This window comes from Homalodisca vitripennis, chromosome 1 (genome assembly GCF_021130785.1).
Source record: "Homalodisca vitripennis isolate AUS2020 chromosome 1, UT_GWSS_2.1, whole genome shotgun sequence".
Classification (NCBI taxonomy): domain Eukaryota; kingdom Metazoa; phylum Arthropoda; class Insecta; order Hemiptera; family Cicadellidae; genus Homalodisca; species Homalodisca vitripennis.
In genome coordinates, this window is record NC_060207.1 from 22,869,372 (window position 1) to 22,883,396 (window position 14,025).

The following is a 14,025-nucleotide window of genomic DNA, read 5'->3' on the forward strand; positions in this document are numbered from 1 at the left end:
AATATGTTGTATTTAAAACGACCGTCGCTGTTGCCACAGCTCATTAAAGTTGCGCACCCTGATACAGATAACCCATAATAGATTGATTTAGTATTCCTTTCATCGTTCGATTTTCGGGGTGTGTCGAACTGTTGCCTCACTCTGTACTTAAATTAACACCAAAATTGTTTGATGGATGACGTCGACGACCCCCTGACAGACGGTTAGTTGTTCCGTGTTTCGACAGATTAAAACTACGCAGCACCAATGTTCCGTCTCACATTCAATCAACACTTAATACGTGGTCACTGCGTGGCGTCAATGGGTGGGGGGTGGCAGGGGGTGACAAATTGACATCTGTAACTGCACGAAACAAGCGGTGATATAGCGACTGTCAATTATTGACTAGGTGATACATGACCGGACGGCAACTACACACTAGGTGGGGTTCACTCACAAACACACCCCTGAAGTTTCTCATCCGGGTTCTTAGAATAACCCTATGCAGTTCTCTGAATATATGATGATAACAACCATATTCGAAATAAAATTATAACATTTTATTCAAGGGCCCTATAATCTTTTGGGTGCTGATTGGAATTTCAAATCTGATGCTTTCTAGGAAGTTTATTTGACGACGAAAACGCTTTAAATTCTATAATGTTTATCAATTTTCACTTTTATCTAAAAAATATACATTTTTGTGTAACTATTTGGTAGGAATTTAAACTTTCCTACAACATGTTCCATTTCCTACCAGCATAATGGGCACAAGAGTACGCCGAAAACAGCGATACCTTGATCTCTCTGCGAAAACATTAAAATTTAACTCTTACTCAAAATATATACATTTTATAAATAAAATTCAGATTTCATGTGGATGTAGATTGCATTTACTTTATACAAAACACACATGATGAGGAGTTTTGACCAAATGTGAATGTCGAGCTTTGCTCCATTTCTCCTTCCTCTAAGTGCAGCATCCGAGAGCTCAGAATGTCAAAGACTTTACTCCTGAAATCCGAAGTCCAAAATCTGTTTGCAGGAATTCATTAAATCGATGCCTAGCGCTAAAGATTTCATTCTTTTCAAGGTGGAGGACTTCTCGAAATAATTACCCAATCCTAAAATAGATTTTTACTGATCATGACAAAATTATATAACTACATAAAGAATGTATATTAAGAGCTTTATCCAGACTAATGTCCTATGTTAAAAATATAATTTGTTAGTATCTTCATATAACTTACTTTACCATTCATTTGAAACAATATATTCTAAGCAAACCGTCCAACGTATAGTTCTATCGCTTATACTAGTCATTAGTTGGTCTGTTGAAAGTTTATTTTACACACTTTATATTGTAGGAATATTAAAGAATTTGTTGTTTATTTTAAATTTGTAAGAATTTGAAAGGAAATGGTATCATTAAAAACATTTCATTCCTACGAACCGGTATGGGATGGAAAGTCTCCCGAGGCGAATTGATTTTTAATGTGCAGGGTAAAATTAGACTCACTTATTAACGTGCATTTCAACTCGAGGCATGATGTGGCCTGCCAAACACACAAATATGAATTGTTAAAAGTGCATTTAACAAACATGACTTACAAACTAATTCCAAAATTCAAATTGCACCCAACCGTGGACAGTGACATTCTGCTTAGCAAACAGGAAGAGGAAACACGTGATACACTGTACATTCAGGACATTCTCATAAAGTGATTCTGTGACATGCAATTCGTTAAACAATGGCTTGAAATATGAGTGAAAGTGTTATGTTATTAGTGCAAATAATCGTGTGAGCTACCTGAGCGTCAGCAAAGTCTATGCTCAAGGAATTGGGAAAAATTAATTTCTGTAACATTTCTGAAATTACGAGAATGGACCGAACTATAGGCTCTACTCAGGCAACGTTAAGATCGATGATGGTACATTTCACTTTATGGGATTTTGTTCAGTGTTAGCGAACATTTTAAAATCTGTCTACAGCTCACCTTGATAGCAACGAGAAAATTTCGGAGTAAATACATTTGTTGACAAACTGTATACAATCTTGTAACATAGCAACACATGTAACCTATCTATCCACAATATCTCTGAATAAAGAAATCATGTGTAAACTTTAAACTTTGCGTTTAGCTTAGTTTACCGGGTATCCCACGAAGAGGTTTAAACGTTGGATTTTATATTACTTTCCCATTTATGCACCGATTCGAACGCTACACAATTCATTACATAGATTTTAAAAATATTCTGTGAAAGTTTCAGTTCTGTAGCAATTGTTGAAACAAAATAGTGGCATTTTGAAAAACTATACTTTAAAAACAGTAAAAGTTCAGGATCATCTTGAATAAGATTATGTACTATGTGATTTTTATAAAATTTAACTTTGTTTTTCTTCATTAGTCTCTCTACTGAAAACTTTGGAACCCCAGTTTCAAGTTCAACCTTCCTTAGTGATTTCGGTTTACCTGGAGAGCGGAGCATTGATGCGCATACTAGTACTTCTCTTTCCTCATTTGATCCTGTAGAGTACCTTTCACGACACTTCCAGTTCCTAACAAAAGATATTTCCACTTAGTTATTGTTGGAATCCTAGGTGGTTCAACTCCTGGGTAGAAAACCTGAAATTGTATAATTGCTTCTGTGATGTTGCAAAAATAAATAGCCCACACACAATACTTCACTTTTTGTTCAACATTAAAAGCCATTTCTCGAACTTCAATATCAGTAAAACTGTAATGGAGGAGGTTAGGTTATGTTTTTATAGCACAAGCAATATTCTTCAATCAAACAGCTGTCCAACAATGAGCGTTATTAACAGCTATTCTTTAAAATTGAAACGCAGTAATCAATTTCAAGAAATTAATTTTTATAGGAAACAAAATGGTAAGATCTTCAATATGTCACCATTTTGCTTCAACAATTTCTAGAGAGCTGAAATTTGCACAGAATATTTTTAAACCCTCTTTATTAATTGTGTAGAGTTTGAAAATGTTCGGTGCATAAATGGGCAAGTAATATAAAATCAAACGTTTAACCCTCTTCGTGGGACACGCGTATATTTAGACCAGAATGCCCATCCAGATGACTTCGCTGAGCGTTGCTGAATTTCTGATTTGTTTGCAGGGGGGATGTAAAAATTTATATTTTGTATGATTGTATGCAAGACATCTCAAGAATGGAATGAGCTATACTTTTAGAAATTTTGCACGCACCTCAGTGAAACCTGTTACGTAAAACATGGTACATATAATAAAAAACATATTTGATCAGTTGAAGTGGGTACGTATCTATTTCCTACAAGATTATTACACTAATCACCAACTATATCTTAGCCTTAGCGTATTCTAAGAAAACTGTCATCCGATAATCATACTACACATAATATATTCGCTAAATAAAGCTCCTGAAATACGCATTTTCCTTCATTAATACAAACTGTAGATATTAGTATTAAACTAAATTGACTTTGACAAGTGAAGGTTTACAGCTCATAAAAGTTTGTCCTGGAACCTTCTCAGTTTCAGTTAAACTCGAGGTCCCCAGTTAACGTCAGACTCAGTTTGTCTGTAGCAGCCGATACGAATAAACCAGGTCACGATAGCATTGTTACTACTGACCGTAAACCTTGAGCTGGAGATGAACAAACTTTTATGTGGTCAGCGAGTTTCGTTACCAAAATAGTTTTCTTTTCAAAGGCCCTTTCTATCTTTTATTATTCTAAATAAAAACATATATTATATTTGATTATCATCACGAAAAGCATAATAATAATGTAAAAGATTGCATTTAAGACTGTTATTTGATTGAAAATGTAGTTTTATGTGACAATTTTGACTGTGACATATTTTCTGTTATATACGGAGTGTTCTTGAATTACCCTACGATTGATTTGTGATAGTTTGGGATCATGTAGATTAAGTGTAAATAGACCCTAAATGAAATATATTACCATACAATACAGATCGTTATATAGGGTGACAATTAAGTCTGGAACCTCTTTATTAATTTTTGAACCACAATAGAAAGAAATACCAAAGTTCACACGTGCTTACTGGTGATAGTAACGCACACATCTGCCCAATTACCGACCGGATAATCCCTTTGGGGGACGGTCCACAAGGAGTCAGACAAAATTCTTAAATAGCAGCATAGGTCAAGTTTGGTATCAAATTAAAGGTCTTACCTAGCAGAGTACAATGCCGCAAACCGGACTTCAAAAGGTGGATTCATTCAGTAGTTATAGCTATTTGAATTTTAAAACAATTGAACAATGTAAATTATTATGTATTACAAGTAAACACCAATTTTTAAGTAGCCTACCTGTGATCAAAGTAAGTGTTCAAAATGTTGCCCTCCCATCATCTGACAATGTAGTAATCGAAGCCAGGAATCAATAATGATTACCAATAACACAACTACTGTTAGAATGTGAAAGTGGCAGATTGAGTCATACACAGCATCCACAGAAACTTAACGTTTGGGCAGGTATTATAGGAAATCAAATTATGGGCCCATTATTTTATCAATGGTAATTTAAATGGTGACTCGTATCTAGCAATGCTCCAAAATGAGATAATTCCTGCACTACAAGCTGCTCTTGGTCGACAATTTCAAAGAATTTATTTCCAACAAGATGGCGCGCCACCACACTTTGCTCTCCTTGTTAGAGAATACTTGGATACAATATTCCTTCACACAGATGGATTGGAAGACGTGGTGCAGTAGAGTGGCCTGCTCGTTCCCCTGATTTATCTCTGATGGATTTTTTTCTTTGGGGATACCTCAAAGATAAAGTTTATCGTACTAAGCCTCGAGATTTGGCGCACCTAAGAAATCTCATAGTCCAAGAACCTTAAGATATTCCTCGTGACTACCTTCAAAATGCAGTGGATGGCTTTTACAACCGCCTAGGACATTGCCAGACGATGGGAGGGGAACATTTTGAACACTTACTTTGATCACAGGTAGGCTACTTAAAAATTGGTGTTTACTTGTAATACATAATAATTTACATTGTTCAATTGTTTTAAAATTCAAATAGCTATAACTACTGAATGAATCCACCTTTTGAAGTCCGGTTTGCGGCATTGTACTCTGCTAAGTAAGACCTTTAATTTGATACCAAACTTGACCTATGCTGCTATTTAAGAATTTTGTCTGACTCCTTGTGGACCGTCCCCCAAAGGGATTATCTGGTCGGTAATTGGGCAGATGTGTGCGTTACTATCACCAGTAAGCACGTGTGAACTTTGATATTTCTTTCTATTGTGGTTCAAAAATTAAAAAAGAGGTTCCAGACATAATTGTCACCCCTGTATAAATTAATTGAAGTTCGAAGGCTGGTCTCTAAAACGTGATGTTTTCTAAAAGACTAGTAGTAGCTGTATAGCAAAATTCTATGAGGAGGAAATTCACTTATCCTTCTACCTCGTCTCTTTCTCAAACGTTCAGTTCCACCGTCCACTTGAATGAGCTTTAATTTGATAATATGAAAGGAAATATAATTTTTCAGTTATATTTTAAAAGTCTGAATGACTGGCAATTATCTTTTATTTCAATAATTATTGGCCAAGGGAGTTCTCAAACCTGAATCTCTCACTTCTCAGGGAGCATGCTACCACTGATCAATCATCAGTTATTTTTGTATACGGGAATGACACATATACTAGCAGTTACCCAGCGCTTCGCACGTTAAATCCTGTTGAAAAATAGGGACACCAATGACATATGGGTTTTGAATGACATTCCAAACACTCCTGAGATGAGTGATAATCACTGGAAGATATTCATAATTAATCTCATAACTCATTTTAGATTTAAGTTTAAAGATCAATGTTTTGGAACCTTAAGGTCGGAGAGTGAAACAGGTATTATATTAATCTGAGAAATAACTCCAATATATTTTGATGAGTTGCTCTAACAATTTCAGTAATAACTGAACTATTGGATCCTAAATTGAAATTCTTAACTTTTCAGTTATAACGCGCTTATGATGTAATAAATTGTGGGGATCTATTTAACTTTGATAAGAAAATAGGCATATTTTAGGTACATGTTATTTTGCTTTCATGGTTAGGAGCTTAAGATGTTAAGCCAAATTACAAATGGCTCTGACAGCTTAGCGTTTGTATGAGCACTTCTGGTTCGAACGAATTTTATTTTCAATGCTATGGTTGAGTGAGTTTTGTTGCTACAATCAAGAAAATATATAACCATAGGTCTAATAAACCTACATCACTCAAAAAGCGTATATTTATGGCCCTTGTAATCAACTTCCGGTCTAAGATATTCTGGTGCTATTGTTGATCTAGCGTTGATCAAGAAAATAATATGTGGGTACGCTGATCTGAAAAACCTACTTCGGTCAAAAAGTGAATAAATCTGGCCATTGTGATTTATTTATGGTCTAATATATTTATGGTGTCATAGTTTTTTTTGCTCGATCAAAAAATACATACGGTCTGAGAAGCCTACCTCTGAAAAAAACTGATTAGGGTTTTATGTCTTTAAATTTGTTGTAAAAATTAGCTACCTAGTAACTTTGCCTTTGATATTTCCATGACACTACTCATCAAGGATTGCACACTTATTACTTGCTAAAATGTACAGTAAAAAGTACATTATACTATAACTTCCAATTTTCTTATCTGGATAATGTCTGCACTTAACAGTGACTGCAAAAACGGTTGAAGTTAGAAGTGTTGTCATATTTAAGCTTATTCCATGCTGTCAAGACTATGAATGTAAGCAAATATAGGTAGTTAAATCAATCAAACATAAACATTGTGTTGTCAAATGACAATGTTTGCATAGAACAATTTAGATACGTATATAGATTAAATTTAACAGACAATATTTAACATCATGTGTTCGCTGTAATGCATTTCTTATACAAAATTTCGCTACTTAATGGGTCAGTGGGGCAGAGCCTTGAGTTCAGAGAAAACAAATCCTTCCTCATTGCGCCTCTTAGTCACAAGATAAACTGTGTACCAAATTTCATGGGTTTTGCTGGGCGTTTAGATTAATTTAGATGAGCTTGCCTATAAGATTTTAATAAATATACGATTTACAATCGAATAATTGTGACTTAGGCTACGATAGTTTTCTTCAATTTCTTATGATAGTATTTGTATCCGGCCATTCCTGTCCTTAAGGTATTTGCAGTTTATCCAATATAATCTACTGGAAAATGTTAACAATGCCTTTGGGAAATTATTTTTATTATGTATGCACAAGACAAGTTATCCGTGATAGGATCTTGTTTTGGTAAATTTTGATAAATTTAATAACATTATTTTCAAAACTGGTTTTGATGGATGTGATTCCTTTTGGTTTTGTAATGAATTCTCTTCATTACAAAACCATATATATATATATATATATATATATATATATATATATATATATATATACGATTAAAAACTCGTATATATACCATTACAAAACGTATATATATATTAAAACTATGTATATATATATATATATATATATATATATATATATATATATAGAGAGAGAGAGAGAGAGAGAGAGGGGGGGGGGGAAACAGAGAGAGAGAGTTTTAAAAATTGAATATCTTCTGGAAATTATCAGATGTTGTTTTGAAGATATGAAGTTAAAAAATAATAAAAATATACTAATAATTAAAGCTAGAGGTTTCTTTAATTCAATTGGAACTAATTTCGTGTTATTATTTCCTTCATTTTTGAACCTTTACTTAAGAATAACAGTACATACAAGTAAATGACCACATTTTACAACTTCAGGAACAGCGATTTTAAAAGACTTACAATAATAAACAGTTTCTTGAGAACCAACTGTCAACAAACTACAAAACCCAAATCGTCCTTCGCAGAGTTGTTTGTGTCGTAAGAACGATGTTTGTCGCTACAGCTAAGAACCCAATCTACTGATGTAGTTTGCTCATTAGTTTATTACCAATTTTATGTCCAGGCCACTGTTTAACCCTGATTGACCCCTTGGTTCTACATTCAAAACATAACAAACATGTACTGTTTTGCAAATTATCTCTTAACATTTTATAATATTAAATTTAAAATTAAACTTCTCGTACTCCTAAACTTTAAAAAACTTAAACAGTTACTTTCTAAATACAAACTTGGATTTTTTTGAATTTTTTTATTTGTTACAAAAACGGTCCAACGATGGTCCTTAACAAGGAAAATTTGACAACGCTCTCTCCTCTGCTGTAACTACACGAATAAATTCAAATTTTTGACTGAATCTCCGCATTTCAAGGAATCTCTTACTAGGTGTTCAGGAAAATTTAAATTGAAAATTAATCCAATATCATGTTATTTTAAGCATCTTTATGAGACATAACAGTGATAAAGAGAGAAAATAAGTACCAAACAATGAAGCATACCCTCGCTTATCACTAAGCTGTAGAATCTATGTGCTAACATTAAACATGTATTTGGACCCTAATTTCCCAGAACTGTAGTCCGAAATCCTCTGAAAAAGATATTATTCTTATCCTTCTCTTTAATACCGAAATATGCTTGCAATTCATAAAATCTATTTTAAGTACCATTTTTGGAGAACGCAGGCTGAAAAATTAATTATTATTCCAAAAAAATTACCAACATGCAAAGGAATGTTGATTAATTCCCTAATCTGTTGCAAATTCCGTCTTGTATGCCTAGCTCACAGCTTTATAAATTTACGATTTTTAATAAAATTTACACTTAAGGTTTAAAGAAAAAGTAAACTAATGGTTGTTTTCATTGTCTATTGAGGACGCAGAGGTAATGCTTTCTACGAGCTTCGGACAGTTTGACTCACGGGAACTAGACAAGACTGTAAAGATCACGCGCACTGCGTACTGCGCAGGTCCTCACTGAATGATGACGTCAGCAGGTCACACTCCCGGTCCGTGACCTGCGTCATGGTGCGAGTGGTGTATCCCTCAACCATTAATCGTGTGTTTGTTCCCTACTATTATTTTGAGTGGTTAAAAATCCTCTCTTTTTATCTGTGTTTAATTTAATATAATTGTATTTAATTTTTAATTGTGCTGAACATACTGATCGCGAGAGAGAAAAGAAGAGACCTGGATTCTGGCCTATCTGAAATTTGCAGGCGCTACTAGTAGTATGTTGCCGCGCCTTGTTTCGTAATTCCATTACTGTTTCACTGTTCCATTGCTATGATAAACAATTCGCAGGGTTGGCTGTGGGGCGAAGCGCCTGAAATTACCGCGCGGCAACACACTAGTATACAGCTGTGCGCCGGCACGAGCCAGGTCTCTTCTTTTCTCTCGCCAACAGTAATATAGGTATTTATTTCTATGTTTGCAAGAATTTGTTAAAAATACAATACCCAATAGTTTATAAAAATTATATACCTCGTAAAAATATAATAACATAAAACCCACTTAGAAATAAATCATGTACATAGCTTTTCCTGTACACTGTCACGCTCTTCTATGAAATTCCCATATGCACTATTGCAGTTTTTAATTTCCTAAAACAGGAATCTGATAGGTAATAATGTTATATTTATTGTTTATAATCATTATTATTTTGCCTACATGATTAAACTCGGGCAAATGTTTAGTATATCGCCTAAGACAAAGAGAGATGGCACAGCAGCACGGCATGCACTTAGGTAAGGCTATCCAGACGACGCGTGAGCTGCGCTGTTTGCCACTGCGCACACGTGGTCTATTCTATCTACACCTGTATACCCATTCCTTCGAGCATCACCAGCTATCGTGGTCTATTTTAAGATATTGCGGTCCTGTTTACCTTGCTACTAATAACTAAAGTGTTAATCAGTTTTCAATAGATAATCTTTCACATTTTTCTCGAACTACAAGTTAATTAAACACAATTTTTACCGATTTCGTTACATTTGTAATGTAAATATCCAGTTCGTTAAATACATATGAACAGCAATTCAAGCATAATCTTAGTCTACGGACGCTTATTTCCCACGAACAGTCCTTTTCCTTATAACGCATATTGTATTTTAGTTACTTTTCTGTACTTCAAAACATACGGTTCTTCTTCAAAACTGCGCGAATCAAAATATTGTAAATTTATTTCAGGAAAACCAAGCACGCTTCAACACCGTTCGTACGTAACTAGCGTAGTGTTCCAATATACAATATTTCAAATGTCAACGATCGAGCTCCTCACCTCCTCCCCCCTCACCCCACGCCAGCGCATATCGAGTTGCAAATGTCCTCGCCTTCGTCAGGTAACAGTGTTTGTAACCAGGCCCACATTGTCAGTTCAAGGGTGGTGAATTATGAAACTGTGGTTTTAAAATGTTATGTCAAACTTGGAGGTTTTCGAGTCAAGTTGAGAAAGGTTAGGTGGAATGTAAGGTGTCCGATTTTCGATTCAACAACTCAAAAAACATGGGAAAGTGACTTCTGGGAAATTATGTCCATAAATAAAGCAGTTCAGCAGAAGTGTTTATGCATGTATAAGGAGTTCGCATTCACCCGGCGGCGGAACGGCTGTTCCCATCAGTAATGTACCCTTACATGGTGGGGGTGGAACTCCACAACCGTGGGAACAGTGTTTGTAAAATTATATAGCAGACGCCGTAAATGATAATTATTTTATTTACATTATTTTAATTGTTTTTATTATTTGTGCTTATTTAATATGTATTTTTTAAAGAAAGACATGTAAAGATTCTTTTTGATTTTTCGTTTATTTTCAAGGCAAATAAATGTATATTTGTTCTTGTTAATTTCTTGCTTGCAACAAGGTTTCAGTGTGAATCACATTGTTTTAGAGACATTGAAATGTTTAAAATAAACTGTAAAGTATTACTTGCATGGGTGGTTACACTCATTAAGGTCCAAAATAAATCAAAATCTGTATTATGTTTTTGTTTTCAACAAAAGTATTGGCATCAACTTTCGTTGATGGATAAATTATTATTGTATACTCCCCTCCCCCCCAATCACTACTCATCTTTACAACACGATGCATTTAACATTGCTGCAAAAGTTATCCCTTATTAACTGTGTGTAGCCTGTTTAAAATTGTTCGTGGCACTGATCCGATTGCGTTTTGTCAATAAATATTGTATACTGATTTTTATCACTGGAGGCGATCTTGAATTTTAGCTAGTGGGAACATTGTAATTCAATATTATTTGCTTGATTAGAAAACAGCCGCTTTACAACTGTATCGGGTTATATTAATAAGATATATATTTTCTAACGTTGTTTGCTAAAAATAAATTTGGATTATTTACAAAAATCGTTAAAAATGCGGAAAAAAGATGAGAAACTAAATACCATGCACATTCCTTAGTCCATTGAAGACAATTTATCATATCCTATTTGGAAACTAATTTATTGTAAAACCGTTGCGTTGTTTAAACTAACATTGAATAATTAAGTCACATAATAAGTTTCTTATTGCTTTGCAATTAATCTCTTTATAAATTATTAAGCACATATTACTGAAAATGTACAATTAGTGCTTATATAAGTATTTAAATTTCGTTTGCTTAGATTTTGAACAGGCCAATCCCAATATATTCCATATATTATTTTCAATCAATTACCATCATTAAGACTTTTAAGAAATAAATATATTTAATACATTTTCCTGGATTAAAATATCCAAAGATAAAATTATAGATCATCGAATGTAATACTCGTGTACAATAGCAATATTTGAAGTGGAGTGCATAGATACATTTTCAGATTATTTTTTTTAATTATAACATAAGCCAGTATTTCCTTTAATTTAAAATCGAATATGCATCAGTAAAATTTGTTTAAAGGAAAAATTCTCCCTATTAAAGAAGGAGGAAAGTACTCTTTGCAATTTGTGATACAAAAATCTAAGTTATCATGATTTAAAATGTCTTCAGTAATACTTGAGATTACCAGCTGTAGTTTACTGCTACATACTCGGCTATTATTCTAAGTACGCATAGTTACTGTTATGTCGGTTATATTGTCTACGTCAGCTAGTGATTTACTCATTACATGCACAACCTGAGGATAGAGTCGGTTATATCTAGTTTCTACCACATGTGATGACATTGTAAACGTAAACTCTCCATTCCAGATAAAACCAGCGTTTGTAATTTATTTTCATAAAGCTTCTAGTATTTTGCGATACCTGGATTGTTTCCTAACACTTATCGTAATGTTTTAATTTAAGTCATGGTATAAAGGCTTTATGTATATGATGTCACACACCCAAATTATAATTGTGCTCCGTCCACAATAATTAACCAACAAAATGTATTAATACCAGAACTATAATTAACTAAGTATTTTGTATATGGGCCATGTTGTAAGTTTGTAAATTGTGTAGTTGTCAATGCTCTTGCTCTTAATGTTTAATAGTGGTTCATAATGTTTTCACCGACATAATGTCTTCTCCTATATAACGGTAACTACTAATGATCCATGCACACTTAGCGGGTTATCAGACCTTCGCAATAGCCAAAGCTCAAAGCTGCGACTCTATAACCTAGATATCACAGGTTCGATGTCCAGAGGGGTCAATATAAATTTTTCAAATAGTTTGGACCATTTTTCATATAGCAGACGAGATATTAGACCCAAACTGAGCTATTAAGCCCAATCATAGATGTTATGCACAATGTCATATATAATTACTAAACTTAGATGCTAGGCACAATATCAAATGTTAACCCAAATCTTAAATGAAGGCACAAAGTCAGATACTAAGCCAAAACTTTGATGTTAGGCACAATTTTAGATAATAACCTTGAAACTCACCAATACTTTTGCACTATGCGACGACAATAGTATTGTATCTCTTGTATATCTATAAAGACAGAATCACTAGTATCAATGCCTGGTTATCTGCCAAACGGCGTCCATCCTGTACCACAGCATACCTGTGTAATATATTCCCACAGCATCCGTGTCGAATACAGAACATCATGACGTTTGATGCAGCCACCGTGTACAGTACAACAGGACGTTTGATGCATCTATTGTATACAGCACAGCACATAGTGACGGTGATGCATCCACCGTGCCACATATAGCACACCATGATGTTTGGTGCAACCACGATGTCACACACAGCAGGTAGGGAGTTTGATGCAGGCAATGTGTACAGTACAACAGGACGTTTGATGCATCTATTGTATACAGCACAGCACATAATGACGGTGATGCATCCACCGTGCCACATATAGCACACCATGATGTTTGGTGCAACCACGATGTCACACACACAGCAGGTAGGGAGTTTGATGCAGGCAATGTGTACAGTACAACAGGACGTTTGATGCATCTATTGTATACAGCACAGCACATAAAGTGACGGTGATGCATCCACCGTGCCACATATAGCACACCATGATGTTTGGTGCAGCCACGATGTCACACACAGCAGGTAGGGAGTTTGATGCAGGCAATGTGTACAGTACAACAGGACGTTTGATGCATCTATTGTATACAGCACAGCACATAGTGACGGTGATGCATCCACCGTGCCACATATAGCACACCATGATGTTTGGTGCAGCCACGATGTCACACACAGCAGGTAGGGAGTTTGATGCAGCCACCGTGTACAGTACAACAGGACGTTTGATGCGTCTATTGTATACAGCACAGCACATAGTGACGGTGATGCATCCACCGTGCCACATATAGCACACCATGATGTTTGGTGCAGCCACGATGTCACACACAGCAGGTAGGGAGTTTGATGCAGCCACCGTGTACAGTACAACAGGACGTTTGATGCATCTATTGTATACAGCACAGCACATAGTGACGGTGATGCATCCACCGTGCCACATATAGCACACCATGATGTTTGGTGCAGCCAAGATGTCACACACAGCAGGTAGGGAGTTTGATGCAGCCACCGTGTACAGTACAACAGGACGTTTGATGCATCTATTGTATACAGCACAGCACATAGTGACGGTGATGCATCCACCGTGCCACATATAGCACACCATGATGTTTGGTGCAGCCACGATGTCACACACAGCAGGTAGGGAGTTTGATGCAGCCACCGTGTACAGTACAACAGGACG